At 50.5% G+C, this 6,778-nt stretch overlaps 1 pseudogene; it reads left to right on the forward strand.

Moving 5' to 3' along the window:
• The first annotated feature begins 1,803 nt into the window (after positions 1-1,803).
• Positions 1,804-5,975, forward strand: LOC116863968 (annotated as a pseudogene).
• Positions 5,976-6,778: the final 803 nt, after the last annotated feature.

Raw genomic sequence — 6,778 nt, forward strand, 5'->3', positions numbered from 1 at the left:
CCACAGCCTCGCTGGTGCTGCGCCATTCCGGGGAGCGGCTTCATCTGGAAGAAGCTTCCTCGGTGAGCAGCCCTGAGGAGTGACCTCATCAGCTGCGGCCTCGTCCTGGGAGTGGCCTCGTCCAGAGTGGCCTCATCTACAGAAAGGCCTAATCCATAGCAGCCACGTTGGGAGCGGACTTACCGGGATCTTCGTCGTCACCTTTTCGTAAGAGACAGCCCTGACCGGTCAGTTTGATTTTGATGCTTGGCGTGAAATAAAGCTTTGTTTGATTTTTGCTTTAATCAGTCTCGTTCTTTGATCACGGACCCTAACATTGGGGGCTCGTCCGGGATCAAACAACGAGAACTGAGCCAGCATCGGAATTTTTAGGAAAAGCCTCCGGAGGTATTGGGATCTTGAGTATTGGGATCCTATCTGTCTGTCTGGTTGGAACTCCAGGGTATAGCCCACCGAGTAGAAGCTGGACGCAGCCATGCTCCCCAGGGCTGGAGTGGATGCAGGACGCCCCATCCCTCTGCTGATAGATCGACAGGGGGTTTGAGTCCCCCTGGGCGATTGGGGGGTTCGAGTCCCCCTGAGCGGTTGGGGGGCTCGAGTCCCTCTAGGCGGTCGGGGGGTACGAGTCCCCCACCTCCCCCTAGACAGTTGAGGGGTTCGAGTCCCCCTAGGCAGTTGGGGGGATAAAGAAGGCCCCCACCAGTGGTAGGTTCTGGGTAAGAATCACTGGGTCTGCAGTTGTCTTTGCCTGGTTCTTTTGTTGTCTATTGTGTGGTTTGTTGTGTTTGTAGGGGACCAAGAAAGTCCCCACCAGCAGCAGGCTCTGGATGAGAATCGCTGGATCTGTGCCTTGTATTTTTGATGACTGTTGTTCTGTTTGTTGTATTTGGAAAAATGGGACAAACGGAGAGTGAGGGGTCTGCTGTGACACCCCTAGGTCTTGTTCTTGAACATTTTAAGGATTTTCAAGGTAAAGCCACCCAGTCAGGTGACAAGGTTTATCTGGGAAAACTAAAAACACTCTGCCAATTAGAGTGGCCCACTTTCTCCACAGGGTGGCCACCGGAAGGAACGTTTGCCTTGACTCAGATTTATTCCACACTGGGTGAGGTCTTTGATCTACATTGAGACCAAATACCGTATATTGTAGCCTGGTGATATCTGATAGAAGAGCCGCCATCATGGCTCAAGTCCCACCTTCCCCCTGCTAATGAAACCATTTCTCTCCCTGTAAGGCAGGACAGAGCACCAAAACCAGAACAGATAGATGAGGGGGATCCAGGGAAGAAGACCGTTCTACCTCCATCAGATATGGAGGATGCAGAATTTCCCCCCTCTTATTTGTCCTCTAAATCTGACTCTCAGTCTCAAAATGCCTTTACCAGTCCACCTCATACATGGTTGGGGTCCACCTATGGGACCACCAAGCGGAGAAACCGCCCTGATCCTTCCCCTTTCCTCTATCCCCCTCAGCCTTCCTTTACCCCACTGGTACTGTCCGCACCGATGCTGCCTCTTCGTGAGGTTGCTCTACCAGACAGAAGAGGGCAGCCCTACCTAAGCTATATCCCTTTCTCCTCTTCTGATATCTATAACTGGAAGACCCAACATAAATCCTTTTCTGACCACCCTCAGGATTTAATTAGCCTCTTGGAGACTGTCTTTCTTACTCATCAACCTACCTGGGTAGATGTTCAACAGCTCCTTATGGCTCTCTTTAATGGGGAAGAACGGGATCGCATCATGTGAGAAACCCATAAGGTGATAAGCAAGAGACTTGGCAGGGACCTCGATCTCCGCCGAATGGAGGACTACTGCCTGAGGGAGCCCCCCAACTGGGATCCAAACTCTGATGAAGGTAAGGAGAGCTTGCGTTTCTACTGCCAGGCTCTATTGGGAGGCCTCCGTGCAGCTGCAAGGAGACCCATAAATTTATCCAAAATTAGTACGGTGACTCAGGGAAAGAATGAGTCTCCAGGAGCTTTCTTAGGCTAATTGAAGCCTATAAAATGTATAACCTGATCAATCCTGAGGCACCCGAAAATCAGAGGGCAATGAATCTTGCTTTTGCCAGCCAGTCAGCCCCAGATATAAGGAGGAAGCTTCAGAAAATCGAAGGATTTGAAGGGAAGAATCTGACCGAGTTAGTGGGAATAGCAGAAAAGGTGTTTAACAACAGGGATGCGCAAGAGGATGAAATACAGACAAAAAAACTGGTTAAGATTTTGGCATTACATGAGGTGGAAAAGAGACAGGTAGGGGATAGTAAATGGAAGGAAAAGCCTAAGCACAGAGGAGGCAAGCAGGAAGACTTAGATTCAGATCACTGTGCATACTGTAAGGAAAAAGGACATTGGGCCAGGAAGTGCCCTAAAAAGAAGACAGTAATGCTTGCCACTAGAGACTGAAGGGGCTATCGTTCGGAGCCCCTCCCCGAACCTCAGGTAAAAATTGAAGTGGAGGGGAAATCAGTTGATTTTTTTTGGTGGACACAGGAGCCCAATTTTCATCATTACTTAAACCTATGGGAAAACTATCTGGAGAGGAAGTTTGGGTACAAGGAGCAAATGGCACAGAGAGACATAAATGGACAACAGAAAGGACTTTAAATTTGGCCTTGGGAGTAGTTAAACTTCGATTTTTGGTCCTCCCTAATGCCCCATATAACTTGATGGGAAGAGATCTCCTCCACAAGTTAAGAGCTGGTATTCAGTTCTCGGAAGGAGACATGACTGTAACCTTGAGACAGCCCACTGTACAAGTGCTTATGGCAGCAGTAGATGAATACCTCCTTTACGAGCCAGTCTCAAAACCAGAGGAGACAAAAGGGGGAGGGGGCTTCTCCAAATCCTACAAGATGAGTTTCCCGAGGTCTGGGCAGAAGGGAAGCCCCCTGGCTTGGCCAAAGAACAACCTCCAGTGGTGGTACAATTAAAGGCAACAGCTACGGCTATTCGTGTTCGGTAGTACCCCCTTCCTTGGGAAGCAAAGGAAGGGATCAGAAAACATATTAACCGCCTCCGAGGAGACGGGATCCTAGTTCCTTGCAAATCTCCATGGAACACACCTTTGCTGCCCATCAAAAAGGCCGAGACTGGGGAGTACCAACCTGTTCAGGACTTGCGGGAAGTTAACAAACGGGTTGAAGATATCCACCCGACGGTGCCTAACCCCTATACCCTACTCTCCCTCCTGGGCCCCAAAAGAACTGTATATACTGTCTTAGATCTCAAGGATGCATTTTTCTGTATACCTTTAGCAAGGGAATCTCAGCCCTTTTTTGCTTTTGAGTGGTCTGACCCACAGGAAGGGTTTCAAGGCCAGCTCACCTGGACAAGACTTCCCCAAGGATTCAAGAATTCACCCACCATTTTCGATGAGGCCCTACATGAGGATTTGCATGAGTACAGAACCTCCAATCCAGGAGTCACTCTGTTACAGTACGTTGATGACTTGCTAGTAGCCGATGAGGACTATGAGTCATGTTTGCGAGGGACGAGAGCTCTCTTACAGACTTTGCAGGAAAAAGGGTATCGGGTGTCAGCGAAGAAAGCACAGCTCTGTCAGAGCCATGCTACTTATCTAGGCTTTGATCTACATGAAGGAGTGCGTTCACTGAGTCCAGGAAACAGGTGATCACCTGATACCCCCGCCCCACCACGTCCCAACAAGTGAGGGAGTTTCTTGGGACGGTGGGCTACTGTAGGCTGTGGATACCACGGTTTGCGGAGATTGCCCGACCTCTCTACGAACTGTCAAAAGGAGGGCTCACTATGATAGAGTGGACTGCTGAGGCAGAAGGAGCATTTCGGGAATTACAAACAGCCTTACTGAGTGCCCCAGCATTGGCCATCCCAGATGTTACCAAACCCTTCCAATTGTATGTGGATGAAAAAGCAGGAGTGGCCAAAGGAGTTTTAACTCAAACTCTGGGACCTTGGCGAAGGCCAGTGGCCTATCTTAGCAAGAAACTAGATCCAGTAGCAGCTGGGTTCCCCCCTTGCCTCCGCATAATTGTTGCAACGGCCCTCCTGGTCAAGGATGCGAGTAAACTGACTAAATCTTATCATAACCACCACACACGCTATTGAGGGCCTTCTCCGGACTTCCTCCAGACCGATGGATGACGAACGCCCGAGTGACGGGGTATCAGGCCCTTCTCCTCAATGAACCAAGAGTGACCTTCCGACCCCCAGCAGTGCTAAATCCAACCACACTGCTGCCAGAGGAGCTGGCTGACCATCCACACGACTGTGGGGAGGTCCTAACCCAAGTCACAGGAATAAGGCCGGATCTCAGAGACATTCCCCTCCCCGATGCCGAGATGACTCTGTTCACAGATGGGAGTAGCTACATGGCCAATGGAAAGAGGTATGCAGGTGCTGCGGTGGTTTCTCCTGAGCAAGAACTCTGGATGGCTGCCCTGCCACATGGAACTTCGGCACAAAGAGCGGAACTGATTGCACTCACTAAGGCACTGCAGATGGTTAAAGGTAAAACTGCCAACATCTATACGGATAGCAGTATGCCTTTGCTACTCTCCATATACATGGGGCTATGTATAAAGAAAGGGGCCTATTAACAGCAGAAGGAAAAGGAATTAAAAAGAGGAGAAATATTGGCTCTCCTCCAGGCTATTTGGGACCCAAAAGAGGTGGCTGTTATGCATTGCCCGGGACACCAGAAGGGGACAGATCTGATTTCAAAAGGAAACCACTTAGCAGATCAAGCCGCAAAGCGGGCAGCTTGAGAAACAGTGCAAGAACTGGTTACACTCCCGGCTCCAGCCCTACCAGAAAAACTGAACTATTCAGAAGAAGATTTAAAGTATTTGCAGAAATGTGTTAAATTGGACTATGAAGGGGACTGGGCTAAGACTAAAACAGGAAAAATAATTCTTCCTCAAAGACTAGGTAAGAAGTTAGTAGACCAGATACATCAGGGTACTCATTTGGGGACATGCAAACTCAAGGAGCTTATAGGCAAGCAGTTCCAGGTTTCTAAATTAGGGCGTATGGTTCAGGATGTAGTTGATAGATGTGCTCAATGCCAGGCAGTTAATGTGGGAAGAACTAAGATGGGAAGAGGGAAAAGAGAAAGAGGTAAGGAACCAGGAATTTATTGGGAAATAGATTTTACAGAAATGAAACCCAGAAAATATGGGCACAAGTATATGTTGGTTTTTGTGGATACATTTTCAGGCTGGGTGGAGGCTTTTTCCACCAAACATGAGACAGCAGGAGTGGTAGCCAAAAAGCTATTAGAAGAGATAATTCCTAGGTTTGGGCTGCCTCTTGCGATCGGGTCAGACAATGGCCCTGCATTTGTGAGTTCAGTCTCACAAGCATTGGCCAAGGCCATAGGCACAAATTGGAAACTACATTGTGCCTATTGGCCCCAGAGTTCTGGGCAAGTAGAGAGAATGAACCGGACTCTTAAAGAGACTTTGACAAAACTAATTCTGGAGACTGGTGGTGGATGGGTAGATCTCCTTCCTTTCGCCCTCCTCAGAGCCTGATGTACACCCTACTTAAACAAGGTGACCCCATTTGAAATAATGTTTGGGAGACGCCCCCCCACTCTGTCCTCGGCTACAGGAGGTTGTCCTAGCAGAAATGACTGATCAGTCTGTACTTCAGTCACTGCAGGCATTACAGTCTGTCTTAAAAAAAGCCCACGCAGGGATCCGGACTGCCCACACTGGGACGGAGACAATGGCAGAACCACATCCTTACCAACCCAGGGACTTGGTTTGGATACATCGCTATCAAGTGGGGAACTTGAAGCCTCGCTGGAAGGGACCGTTTACTGTTATCCTAATGACCCCCACGGCAGTAAAAGTAGAAGGCATTAGGGCCTGGTTTCATGCGGGTCACGTTAAACGAGCTGAGAGTAGGGAAGCCCCCCAGAGATGGAAGCTGCAGCCGATAGACCCCGCTGACCATGGACTAAAACTAAGACTAAAAAAACTGTAAGTTTATTGTTGCTGTAGTAAAGAAAAATTGGAGCGATAAAATGTTAGAACTAGCTGAAAAGTCAAGGATTTGACTAATCTCCAAAGAAAAGGGGGGAATGTAAGGGCCTGCCCCTCCCAGAGTAACTAGCTTGTGGATCCCAGAAGTAGGGGCGGGGCAGGCCGGGTGAAGACATCCAATTGGTGTGACATGGGTATATCCACTGGGTGAATTAGGATTCAATTGGCTACCTGTGTAGGGGCGGGGCTCAACCACCACCATAAAGGTTGGTCTGCAAGGCTGGCGTGGGGGAGTGGAAGGAGAGCTGTCAGAAGAAGGAGGAGGAAGGAGCAGCAGAGAAGAGTCGATGCGAGCAGCAGAGAGGGGAGCGGCGGGAGCAGCAGCAGAAGAGTCGGCAAGAGCAGAAGAAGGAGAGTCGGCGGGAGCAGAAGAAAGAGAGCTGTGACAGCTCTTGTAAGAGCTGTGAGAGTGTGACAGCTCTTGTCAGAGCCAGACCCGCCATTGCACCGGAGCCACCAGCGGACCCGAGCCGCCGGCAGCACTGACGCCTGCAGCCCCGCCCATACCGCGGCTTCAGGCGCCGCGGGGAGCAGCGGAGCCACCTGCAGCAGAGACGCCAGAGGTCCCGACGCCAGCTGATCCAGCACGCCAGCGGTCCAGCGGTCCCAGCACTCCAGCAGCCCCAGCACTCCAGCAGCAGCCGAGACACCAGCGGTCCCGACGCCAGATGATCCAGCACACCAGCAGTCCAGCGGTCCCAGCACTCCAGCAGCAGCCGAGACGCCAGCGGTCCCGACGCCAGC

The sequence above is a fragment of the Lontra canadensis genome, unplaced genomic scaffold, assembly GCF_010015895.1.
Source record: "Lontra canadensis isolate GAN:19392208 unplaced genomic scaffold, GSC_riverotter_1.0 scaffold4, whole genome shotgun sequence".
Lineage (NCBI taxonomy): Eukaryota > Metazoa > Chordata > Mammalia > Carnivora > Mustelidae > Lontra > Lontra canadensis.